The following is a 14,029-nucleotide window of genomic DNA, read 5'->3' on the forward strand; positions in this document are numbered from 1 at the left end:
GCCCAATGCGGGGCTCGATCCCAGAACCCTGGGATCATGACCTGAGCCGAAGGCAGAGGCTTTAATCCACTGAGTCACCCAGGGGCCAGCTACCTATTGTTCTAATTCTGATTTTTTTTTTCAAACATATTCTTACTTGATGTGAATCAAGTAAGTGAATGTGAACTATAATCCTAGAGAAAAACAAACAAATCTAAAGCCTTTAGCAATCAACAAAAATGAAGGTCCCTGCTTTTAGGAATTTTTAAGGTTAAATATGAAAACAAATTTTAAGTATAAATCCATTAATTTGTAATGTGATATATTAGAAATGATGACACAGATATATTGCTGGAGAATGTGATCAGTATTACATTAAGCTTTGATAAATATTATATTCTGGATTCCATGTTTATGTTAGTAAAATATGCAAAAACATGGATGATCATAGATACTCTAAGAAATTACCTAGAAAAGATATTACACAAATAAATGTACCTAAATGTTTTATTAATGTAAGACAAACAGTTTTATAAAAACTATTTCAATACCATGCTTTGATTTGATTACCAAGAACTAAAAATGATTTGTAAAAAGAAAAACATTTGTGACTGACTACCTCCAAGGAAGAAATTAAATGTCAAAGATTATTTTGAGACTTGTGCATAACTTCAATTCCCTGTCCTATTTTTAGAAGGGTATCCTCATTTTGTATACGTTCAAATTTAATCTCTAAAAGCTGTTCAGATGAAGTTCAGTTGAGTCAGTTTTGTGTTTTCAAACAAAATTAAAAAGAAGTGTTTCAATTTCTTAACAAAAATAAATTTCATAGACAGAAACAGAAAATTCATTGATCAAATAATTAAACATGTGACAAAGCAGTATAATAAATAGTGGTTATTATTTTGTGTATTGCCTGTTGGAATGACTGATGATAAATAGTTCTTGTCCTATTTATTATGCATTAGCGATTTTTCACTAATATGCATGTAACAGAGGAAAATATTACCTGATACTGGAATTACCAATCAGCGTTGTCTACACACACACACACACACACACACATTGACTCTTCTTTCAAAATACACAATATTTTTCTATATACACATTTGTTTAATATGGAGCTGGTCGATTCTGTCAGTTTTAAGTAGACATAATTTTCTTTTCCTAGTATTACTGACCAATGAGTATATATATTATGATGTTATATGTAATTTATTTAAAAATATAATTCTAATATAAGCAAGGAAGTTTTTTTGTTTTTGTTTTTTTTTACTCAAAGGTGCAGGTGCCTCGAATGTGTTCCAGTATCACTCTGTTGATTGATTGAGTGGCTTCCAAAATATATTCACAATTTGTCTTCCTTAATATAATTGAAAGACTAAAATGAAATATAACTTTGTGAGAAGTGCAGTTAGTTCTCCAGACTGATCTATCAGGAAATTCCTTTCTTGTGTTGAGCCTCAAATATTCCCACATTAGGATTAAACATAGGTCTTAATTTAACATTTTGTGAACACTGGAGGTAACTTCTTCCATTTCACAAGGATTCTTATTTGGAGAAATTTAGTGCATCTGTCTCTTGACCTTCAGTTGACTCTTCTCCATGTAAAATTGCTCTAATTATTTCTTTCAAACAAATAAAACATTTTATTTCTCTCACAATTTTATTATTTTATATATGCTTGAAAATTACTGTGTCCCTAGACACCACAACTGATGCTTAAAAATGAAATACACTACAAGTGTTTATGCTTTAAATCACATTCTTACAGTGTCCTATTCTTAAAGAAGGGCCATCTGTACCTCAATGTTCATAGCAGCAATGGCCACAATAGCCAAACTGTGGAAAGAACCAAGATGCCCTTCAACAGACAAATGGATAAAGAAGATATGGTCCATATATACAATGGAGTATTATGCCTCCATCAGAAAGGATGAATACCCAACTTTTGTTATCAACATGGACGGGAATGGAAGAGACTATACTGAGTGAAATAAGTCAAGCAGAGAGAGTTAATTATCATATGGTTTCACTTACTTGTGGAGCATAAGGAATAACATGGAGGACATTGGGAGATGGAGAGAAGAAGTGGGTTGGGGGAAATCCAAGGGGGAGAGGAACCATGAAGAGTTTGTGGACTCTGAGAAACAAACTGAGGGTTTTGGAGGGGAGAAGGGTGGGGGACTGAGTGAGCCTGGTGGTGGGTATTAAGGAGGGCATGTATTGCATGGAGCACTGGGTGTGGTGTATATACAATGAATTTTGGAGCACACACACACACACATACACAAATTAAATTAAATTTAATTAAAAAAAAAAGTGTCCTATTCTGAAAAATCACAAAAATTAAAAATTAGGGAGATAACAAGGTTAGGAGTATATGATACAAAACTTACGTAACTAAATTCAATCAATCAATCAATCAATCATTTAACAAACAAGTAAATTGATGTGAATTTTGATTAGAGCACTAACAAAAGCAATACATACCTTAATTTTAAATAGCCCAATTAAATCTCCATTGAAAACTGTGCCTAACAGAACTGTCATTCAATCTCCTGGATCATTATTTAGGGAGCTTCAGCTTCCTCTTTGGATCTATAGGTGATTCAGAAGTAATTTTTCTTCAATAAAAACCAGTTCCATCAAAATGTAGAATCTGATATTTGGTATAGCCTTCCTCACCAAACAATATTTTAACACAGGAATGAAATGGATTCATGGCTTCATTTTCTGCACTGGCAATGTCATCATTTACATAAATATTTGGTGAAGATGTAGTAGTGTCTGAAGCCATTACTTATACAAAGTTTGCAACTTATGTGGAAATTTTAGATTTTCCCCTTTAAGATTTTTATGTATTGCTGACTTTTTTTCTTTTTCCTTTTTCTTGCTAAGACTTTCTTTTAAACTGTGTGAAAGTTGTTCCTAAATGTTTCACAATAATTAAGTATTTCAAAAATTGGATAAAAATAAATGTCCCATCTATAGAACACTGGCATCATTTTGGAATAAGTTATGGTTACAGACATGCTAATTCAATATAAAGCAACATAAAAAAAATGAAGATTATGGCAGAATAGATTATGCTCAATATTTTAGTCTGTTTTACAAATTTAAGGTGTAATAAAGATTATCCATAATATTTTAATTATTTTAACTTTTGTTGCCTAAGTTTGAGATTTTTGGAAGTACTCATAACATCAATTGATATCATGCTCACCTGTCAAATAAAACTCTTGCTTTTATCCCCACATGATTTGGCCTAAACTATGTAATTCAAGAGTTATACCCCAAGAAGCCCTGAGGGGAATATGGTGGACTAGGAGGACACTAAACTCACCTTGTCCTACGGATACAATAAGATAACACTTAGAGCAGCCTAAATAACCCAGAAAACAACCCAAAGACTTGCAGAATAAACTCCAAAACTAAAGGTAGTGAAGAGGCCACAATGAGGAAGGTAGAAAGGGCAAGGACATGGTCTGGGAGCAATAGGGACCATGACCTTCCACTGTGTGTAGGATAGCTTGTGGTGCAGAAAAGGGTGGAAAACAGACTTTGACACCAGGGAGCCCATGAAGGAGGAAGAGGAATTCCCATTATATTTGCCTTTGAAAGAAAATGGGGCTGAATTTTGTGAGTTCTTAACAACCAGCAAACTTAAATCTTGACATTTTAAACATCTAAGGTTTGACTCTGGGAGAACCCAGAAGGGTTAGGAAACAGACTCCCCATCCAAAGAGACAGCAAGACAAACAGTTCAAGCAGATACAGCACAGAACAAGCAGTTTGAAAAACACTGGGAGCAGATGGGAGGGACAGTCATTTGCTCATCTCAGAGCATGGCCTATTGAGACAGGGATCGTGGGAAGAACCCTCCAGGAACAAAGAAGCTGGAAGGCACCATTTCCCTCCTCCATCTCCCAGCACAAAGAACAGCCACCTGCAGTAACCATTGCCCTCCTGACACTCCTTACCTAACTTGCTTGTGCCAAGCCCCACCCATCCCAGGACTTTGACATATCTACCATTCCTGGTCACACTTGCCTCTGTCCCTATGTTATGGGCCTTCCCCAAAAGACCAGCACAAACCCTGTCAACACCTCCTCTCCATCTGTGTGCCTTTGTAGGACCTCAATTTGGGTGGCAGGGGCAGGTCTCATTTCACAAGAACACCACCGCTCCCCATGTTAAAATGCACCCTATCCCTGATGGGGACAAAACATTACCCCCAAAACCAAAGAGAGCCTCTGTAGACAACTGGACCAAAAAGAGGCCAAGACTCCACAGAAAAGCACATGCAACGCACGTAGGAGATGCTCCCTGAAGCACCAGGACCTGGGGAATGGGGACACTACACTGTAGGGCACTACAGGAGCTCTTCTTCATAAAAACTATTATTATGAAGATCAAGAGAAGTAGCTGACTTTCCTACCACACAAAAAGTCAGACAAAATGAGGAGACAGAGAAGTATCTCTAAAATGAAAGACCAGGACCAAACCATAGCAAGAGACCAAAGTGAAATGTATATAAGTAATATGCTTGATAAGTAATTAAAAGTAATGATCATAAAGATACTTATTGGATTGAGAAAGGAATGGAGGACATTAGGAGTGAGACCTTTAATAAAGAGATAAAAAAAGAACCAGTCAGAGATCAAGAACACAATAAGTGGTATAAAAAATATACCTGATGGAATAAATAGCAGGCAAGACGAGACAGAAGAACAAATTAATGACCTGGAATACAAAGTAATGGGAAGTAACAAAGCTAAGCAAAAGAGAGGAAAGAAATTTATGTAAATTGAGAATAGTTTTAGGGAATTCAGGGACTCTATTAGGTGTAATAACATTCACATAATGGAGATCTCAGAAGAAGAGAGAGTAAGAGAACAGAAAATTTATTTGAAGAAATAAAAGCTGAAAAGTTCCCCAGCCCGGGGAAGGAAACAGCTATCCACATACTGTAGGCACAGAGATGCCCCCCAAATTCAAGCAAGGAGGTCCACACCAAGACATATAGTAATCAAAATTGCAAAAAGTAGTTATAAAGAAAAAAAATTAAAAGCAGGGGCGCCTGCATGGCTCAGTCATTAAGCATCTGCCTTTGGCTCAGGTCATGATCCTGGGGTCCTGGGATGGAGCCCCACATCAGGCTCCCTGTCCAGTGGGAAGCCTGCTTCTCCCTCTCCCACTCCCCCTGCTTGTGTTCCCTCTCTCACTATGTCTTTCTCTGCCAAATAAATAAATAGAACCTTTAAAAAAAAATTTTTTTTAAGGCAGCAAGAGAAAAGAATACAGTTACATACAAGGGGAAACCCTATAAGGATATCAGTAGATTTTTAAGCAGAAACTTTGCAGGTCAGAAGTGCAAGGCACAGTATATTCAAAATACTGAAAGGGAAAATTCTGCAGCCAAGAATAGTTTATCCAAAAAGGTTATTATTGAGAGGAAAAGGAGAGATAAAGAGCTCCTCAGACAAACAAAAACTAAAGGAATTTATGACCACTAAACTTGGTACATAATATTAATGGGGACTCTGTGAGTGGAAGGGAATGATCATAGGGAAAGTATAAAAAGTAAAACAAGAAACAAAAAAAACTCACAAAAGCAGTAAAAATAGATATTTCTTCAAAATTCAGTCAACGGATTTATAAAATAAAAGGATGTAATATATGACAACATATAACTGAAACATGGTGGTGGGGGATAGTACTGAATGGATTTAAACTTCAGCAATAATTAACTTGATATAGACTGATATGTGCAGAAGATGTTATACACAAACCTAATAGTAACCACAAATCAAAAACTGGTAATAGATAGGCAAGGAATAAAGAAAATGGCATTCAAGCATATCACTAAAGAATGCCAACAAGCTTTCTTTTTATGCCATCTTGGGGCCTGTGGAGGTCTGTTGGGAAAAGGACTCCTAAAACACCAAATAATGTCTGGAAGGCTGTGGTCCAAGGCCATTTTTGCTGGCTATAAGCAGGGTCACTGCAACCAGGGGCGCACATAACTCTTCTTAAAATTGAAGGTGTATATGCTCAAGATGAAACGGAATTCTATCTAAGCAAGAGATGTGCTTACGTGTACAAAGCAAAGAACAACACAGTGACCCCTGGTGGCAAACCATACAAACCCAGAGTAATCTGGGGGAAAAGTAACTCATGCTCATGGAAACAGTGGTTTGTGCCAAATTCTGAAGCAACCTTCCAGCTAAAGCCATTGGCCACAGAATCCGTGTGATGCTGTACCCCTCAAGGATTTAAAAATAATGAAAAGTAAATATATAAAGGTGTAGATTTGTTAAAAAAAATTAAAAATTTTAAAAATTTTAAAAAGCCAACAAACCATAAAAGAGAGCAAGAGAAAAAAGGATCAGAAGAACCATAGAAACAACCAAAAAAATGAGTAACAAAATGGCAATAAATACATATCTATCAATAATTATTCTGAATGTAAATGGACTATATGCTCCAGTCAAAAGATATAGGGTGACAGAATGGATAAAACAAACAAAAAAACAAGACCCATCTGTATATTACATACAATTGACTCATTTCAGACCTACAGACACCTGCAGATTGAAAGTGAGGGGATGGAGAAATATTTATCATGCAAATGGATGTCAAAAGAAAGCTGGGGTAGCAATACCTATATAGGACAAAATAGACCTTAAAACAAAGACTGTAACAAGAGACAAGGAGTGACACTACATAACAATAAAGGGGACAGTCCAACAAGAAGATATAATAATTGTAAATACTGGAATATTTACAATTATTCCAATACATGGGAATACCCAAATACATAAAACAGTTAATACCAAACAAAAGAAACTGATAATAACACAATAATAATAGAGGACTTTACCACCCCACTTACATCAATGGGCAATCATAGAAACAGAGAATTAACAAGGAAACAGTGGTTCTGAATGAACACTGGACCAGATGGATTTCACAGGCAATTTCAGAATATTCCATCCTAACGCAGCAGAATGTACATTCTTTTCAAGTGCACATGGAACATTCTCCAGAGTAGATCACATATTAGACCACAAAACAAGTTTCAACTAATTCAAAAAAATCAGTCATTCCATGTATCTTTTCTGACTATAATGCTACAAAACTAGAAATCACCACAAGGAAAAATCTAGAAAGAGCACAAATATATGGAGGTTAAATAATATTCTACTAAAGAATTAATGGGTCAATAAGGAAATCAAAGAAGAAGTCAAAAACTACATGGAAAGAAAAGAAAGTGAAAACACAATGGCCCAACATCTTTGGGATACAGCAAAATCATCTCAAAAAAGTGCTAAGAAACAAGAAAAATCTCAAATAACCATGTAACCTTTTACCTAACAGAGCTAGAAAAAGAAGAACAAACAAAGCCCAAGCCCAGTAAACAGAAGAAAATAGTAAAGATTAGAGGAGAAATAAAATAGAAACTAAAACAAACAAAACAACAACAACAACAACAAGGCAAACAATCAATCAATAAAACCAGAAGCTGGTTCTTAGAAAAGATCAACAAAATTGATGAACCTCTAGCAAGACCCATTAAAAAACAAAACAAAACATGCCAAAAACCCAGAGAGGATCCAAATAAACAAAATCACAAATGAAGGAGGAGGAGAAATAACAACCAACACCACAGAAATACAAACGATTGTGAGAGAATATTATGAAAAACTATATTATGAAAAACCCAACTCAGTGCTGGGTGTGGAGAGAATATTATGAAAAACAAATTGGACAATTTATAAAAATGAATACATCCCTAGAAACATAAACTACCAAAACTGTAACAGGAAGAAATAGAAAATTTGAATAGACTGATTATCAGAGAAGAAACTGAATCAGTACTCAAAAAACCAACACAACACAAAACAAAACAAAAAACTCCCAACAAACAAAAGTCCACAACCAGATGGTTTCACAGGTGAATTCTAGTTAACATTTAAAGAAGAGTTAATCCTATTCTTCTCAAACTATTCTAAAGAATACAAGAGAAAAGAAAACTTACAAATTTATTAAATGAGGCCAGCTTCACCCTGATAACAAAATCAGACAAAGAACCACAAAAAAAGAGAACGACAGGCCAATCTCTGTCATGAATATAGATGAAAAAATCCTCAGTGAAATGCTTGCAAACCAAATCCAAAAATACATTTAAAAAGTCGTGCACCATGATCAAGTGGGATTTATTCCTGGGATGCAAGGGTAGTTCAATATTCACAAAAAAATCAATGTCTTAAGTCACATCAATAAGAGAAAGCATAAAAAACCATATGATCATTTCAGTAGAAGCAGCAAAGCATTTGACAAAGTACCAGATCTATTCATGATAAAAACGATCTGTGAAATAGGTCTAGAGGGAACTTAGCTTAACATAGTAAAGGCCATATATGAAAAACCCATGGCCAACCATACTCAATGGTGAAAAACAGAGAGCTTTTCTCCTAAGGTCAGGAACAAGAAAAGGATGTCCACTCTCACCACTTTTATTCAACATAGTTCTGGAAGTTCTAGCCACCCAATCAGACAAAGAAAAGGAAGAGAAGGCATCCAAATTGGTAAGGAAGAAGTAAAATTCTCTGTATTTGCAGATGGCATGATACTATATAGAGTGAACCTTAAAGACTCCACCAAAATACTGCTAAAACTGATAAATAAATTTAGTAAAGTCCTTGGACACAAAAATACAGATATTTGTATATTAATAATGGAGCAGAAAAAGTGAAATTAAGAAAAAAATCCCATTTACAATTTCACCCAAAATAATAAAATAACTAGGAATAAACTTAACCAAAGAGGTAAAAGACCTGTATTCTGAAAACTATAAAATACTGATGAAAGAAATTCAAGACAATGAAAAGAAATGAAAAGGCATTATAAGCTCATGGGTTGGAAGAAAAAATATTGTTAAAATATCTATACTACCCAATGTAATTTACAGAGTCGATGATCAAAATATGAACATTTTTTCACAGAACAAGAACAAACAATCCTAAAATTTGGGTGGAACCACAAAAGACCTCAAATAGCTAAAGCAATGTTGAAAAAGAAAAACAAATCTGGAGGTATCATAATTCCAGACTTCAAGTTATATGACAAAGTGGTAGTAATTAAAACAGGATGGTACTGGCACAAAAATGACACACAGATGAATAGAATAAAACAGAAATAGAATAAAACAGAAATCCTAGAAACAAACCCACAATTACATGGTCAATTAATCTTTGACAAAGGAGGACTGAATACAACAAATGGTGTTGGGAAAACCAGACAGCCATATACAAAAGAACGAAACTGGACCACTTTCTTTCACCATAGACAAAATAAACCAAAAATACTACAAAATGGATTAAAGATTGAAATGTGAGACTTGAAACCATAAAAGTCCTTGAAGGGAGCACAGTAATCTCTCTGCCATTGGCTGTAGCAACATTTTTCTAGATATATGACCTTGAGGCAAAGGAAACAAATGCAAAAATAAGGTATTAATACTACATCAAAATAAAAAGTTTCTGCACAACAAAGGAAACAACAAAATTAAGGCAACCTACTGAATGGGAGAAGATATTTGCAAATGACATATCCAATAAAGAGTTAGTATCCAAAATACATAGTACTGATACAGCTCAATATCCAAAAAATAAATAATCTAATTAAATATGGAAGACTTGAACAGATATTTCACCAAAGATGACATACAGATGGCCAACAAATCATGAAAAAAAGCTCAACATCACTCATCATGGGGGAAATGTAAATCAAAACTCCAATGAGATATCATCTTATACCTGTTAGACTAGCTAAAACTTGCAACACAAGAAACTACAAGTGTTGGTGAGGATGCGAGGTAAAGGAAAACCTCTTGCACTGTTGGTGGGATGCAAACTGATGAAACCACTGTGGAAAATGGTATGGAGGTTCCTCAAAAAACTAAAATAGAACCACCCTGCTATCCAGTAATCACATTACTGGGTGTTTACCCCCAAAATACAAAAACACTAATTCAAAGGGATATATTCACCCCTTTGTTTACTGCAGCATTATTTACAATAGCCAAAGTATGGAAGCAGCCCAAGTGTCCATAGGATAGGTGAATGGAGAACAAAGAGGGGGTACATATACACAATGGAATATTATTCAGCCATAAAAATGAATGAAATCTTGACATCTGCAACAACATGGATGTATCTAGAGAGTATTATTTTAAGTGAAATAAGTGAGTCAGAGAAAGACAAATACCATACTTACGTGAAATTTAAGAAACAAAACAAACAAGCAAAGGCAAAAAGAGAGACAAACCAAGAAGTGGACTCTTAACTATAGAGAATAAATCGATAGTTACTAGAGGGGAGGTGGGTGGTGAGATGGGGGAAATAAGGAATGGGGATTAACAAGTACACTGAACATGATGGGGAAAATATTTTAGTAAAACACAATAATGTCCTTCTCCTTGAAAAAAAAAAAAGTTATACATTAAAAGTTTCGTTTAAAAAATATAGTTCAGGATCTCAAGCTTTTCTCTAGTAACCTTTTATTAATTTAAACTTATGTTGCCAAACGTTTGTATATTTATAGAAAATAAATCTAATATCTACATAATTGGATCTTAAATCACTCAGTCTCTTCACATTTTACACTTTTAGCATTGAACCCTATTTTAAATGTATTAGCCACTCTCTACACATTACCCTTATTACATCTTCATGTCCTGATTAAAGGTAAAAGAATTTTGAGGGACACCTAGGTCACTCAGTTGTTTGAGTGTCCAACTTGGTTTTGGCTTAGGTCATGATCTTGGGATCGTGGGATGGAGCCCCACGTAATACTCAATGCTGGGTGTGGAGCCTGCTTAGGATATTCTCTCTCCCTCTTCCTCTCCTCCTCCCTCAACATTCATGCTCTCTCTAAATAAATAAATCTTTTAAAAAAGCAAATCTGAGACATCAGAATAATTTATTTGTATAAACAATTTCAACATTAAGTGATACTGGCTTAAACAGAAATTAAATTTCTCAACTGAACAGGCACAAAGGGGCAGAGAATTGATTAGAATGTCAACTATACTGAGGGAGCACTGCCTAGTTTTTCCCATCAGCCTCAAGCCATGAGCTTTCCGTATTTGAGGTAACCTCATGGTCCACAATGACTGCTGGAGCACCTGCCATTACATGTGCTTACGAGACAGCAGGAAGAATAGAGGAAAGGCTACAGACTTCTCTCTCCTTTTAAAACAATATGTACCCATAATTTCCACAAAATATACAACTGGCATTTCCTTCACTGGTACATAGTCATTTGGCCATAGATATGAAGATTAGGATAAAATGTAGTGTGTTATGCTTTAAATATTATACTGGATTATAGTTGACAATAAAATGAGTTTGGCCAGTGTAAACATAAATGTGATTTCTGTTTTTATTTTTATTCTGTATATTTTTAAATGTTTTTGCATCAAGTTTACTTTGTCTTTTTAAAATAACTAAAAAAGTTTACTGTTTCTTTTAAGTTATTAAAGATTGCAAGTTGTACAACAATCATATATCCTTAAAATGTAAAGCATGTGTTTATGAAGCGAGTTATTTTCTAAAGTGTTTTTCTTAACATTTACAAATTTCTTTTCTCAGAACTTGTTTATTTAAATTTTCTACTTCTGTTTAATATAAATTTGAATTATTTTTTGAAAATCCAACACAGTAATGAAATGTTCACATTTATTAACACATCTTCTACAATTTAAATTTCATACCTATAGATTTATTTCTTATCTAAATTCTGGTTTTAGTATTTTTCCTTTTCCATAATTTTCTAAATAACACTGTTATCAAGCTTGTTATTCTTTCAAGAACCAAATCGAGGTTTGTATCAAATTTACAGCTTTTCTCTTTTTAAAATAAGTCTGCTTTTATATTTATTATCTTCATTGGCTAGTATTTGCCATGATATTTTGCAAAAAAAAAATTAGTTGAATGTTTTATTATCCGTTTTAAAATGTTACTTACTTATTAATGCAAGTGTTTAAAAATGATGCATTTTTCTTTCTTCATAAATCTGTTGCATTACAAATCTTCTGAAGGGCTTACTGTGTATATTTTTTGAGGCATGAACATTGTATTGTAAATTATCTTGTCTTCAAGGAAACCATGAATAGTTAATGTAAGTACAGGTCTGCATACTACTTAGAATGAGCTATTTTGCAGCTACCATAAACTAGACAAGATTTAATTTACATTTTCACTCCTTTTTATACATGAAAACATGTCCCAATAATATTTATGTGAAAAATGTACACTTGAGAAGTAAAGATAGCAAAAACCCTCCAAAATCCTATTCAATTATGTTTTTGGTACATATTAATGCTAAGAAACTAATTATTTTACAAATTTAGGCAACCAAGTGTTTTTTCCTCTATGCAATAAACTTTTTATAGTAAAAATTAAAAAAAAAATCAAATATTACTAGCCTTTAGACTTAGCTACCCTACATTCACTTAGTACTTAGAGTGAATTTACTTTGGAATCAAATATTTGTCTGCCACTGGAGTATTTCCTCAAATCTCTGCGTGTAACTTAAACTTTCTTAGTTATTTGGTCACTTTTATTAGTTTTAAAAAGCACAGACAACCTTCCAAGATATTTTATCAAAATAACCAATTTTTTTCTTTTATGGGAAAGGTCGTACTGAGTCCACAACAATAGAAGGATTCATAAAAATAAGAGGTTACATACATATCACACCTGAGCATGAGTGGTCAGAGATAATTTATTAAAAAATTGTTCTTATGCCCTTCAGACTTCAGCCTTTTTAATTCTTCAGCATTTATGAAGTCTCTTCAGCAGACTCATTAATATTTTGTTTTAAACAAGTGGGAATTTTAAATGAGCCGTGTTGGAAGTAGCTGGCCAGAAGCCTACCATCTTTAGTCTAGCCACAACACCCTTCTTTGCATATCAATGGTCCATTTCTCATTTTTCCCTGTGTCAAGCAGAGGTGATCCAAGCGCAAAGATTCTTTTGAATTAACAGAAGATGAACACTGAGGTCAATTTGTCAGACCTGAAGGAGAGAAGAAATGAGCTAAACAGGCAGAGGAGCAATCTAGAGTACAAACAAGGATAAGAGCGAAATCAGATTTATACCAGGCACACTGCCTCATATTCTCTTTCTGTTCTAATAGTCATATAAAGCTTTTCCAATTTTAAATCTTTGTTTTGTTCATTTTCATTTTTTAACAAGTTAGACTGATTGAACATATGTGAAGGATGGAATATTTATTTATTCATAAGTAACTTCTTAGGTGATCTGTAGATAATAGGAAAAGAAACAATTTCCTGATATGAGAATACTGACGTGGGTAAACTGCATCTTAAAGAAAAAGTATTTCTTGCTGCATTGTTTTAAAGCAGTCCTGTTCGATAGATACATAATGGGAGATGCATATATTATTAAAACTTTTCAAGAAAACATATTAAAAATAATTTAAATGAAGCAGGTAAAGCTAGTTGTGTTACTATAGTCTATTTAATTCAAAATATTCAAAATAATATTTCAAAGATAATATAAACTTATTAATGGCATATATTATATTTTTACTTTTTCATATTAAGCCTTCCAAATTGGATATGCCTTTATATTTGATGGCACAGGTCAATTTGGCGTTGCAATAATACTCATGTGTGGTGAGTAGCTACTATATTGGACAGTGCAGATCTAGAGAACCAGACTATTCCAGTGATGACCGGAAAAAATCTTTTGAATGTACTTTCTATCATGTGCTTCAGTCATTCATGTGTTCTATTAGTACATATTTATTGTCTGCTATGTTATATAATCTGCATCACCAAGATGGTATTGAGCACCTACCATTCAGATTATGTGGCAGAACTTTATTTTCTTCTGCTCTTCCATATAATGTTTTAACAAAAACAAAACACAAAAGCACTGTATCAACCATTGGCAGTGTTCATTTCCACTTTTATGTCAACTAGCTCAGTTGTTGGAAGGACACAATTCATTT

The 14,029-nt window shown here is 34.0% G+C and overlaps 1 pseudogene across 1 annotated transcript; it reads left to right on the forward strand.

The window, feature by feature from the left end:
* Positions 1-5,934: 5,934 nt before the first annotated feature.
* LOC308340413 (large ribosomal subunit protein eL33-like) lies at positions 5,935-6,262 on the forward strand (annotated as a pseudogene). The gene has a single exon. The product of its transcript is annotated as a large ribosomal subunit protein eL33-like (transcript).
* Positions 6,263-14,029: the final 7,767 nt, after the last annotated feature.

Source organism: Martes martes (assembly GCF_963455335.1).
Source record: "Martes martes genome assembly, chromosome: 3".
Taxonomy (NCBI): domain Eukaryota; kingdom Metazoa; phylum Chordata; class Mammalia; order Carnivora; family Mustelidae; genus Martes; species Martes martes.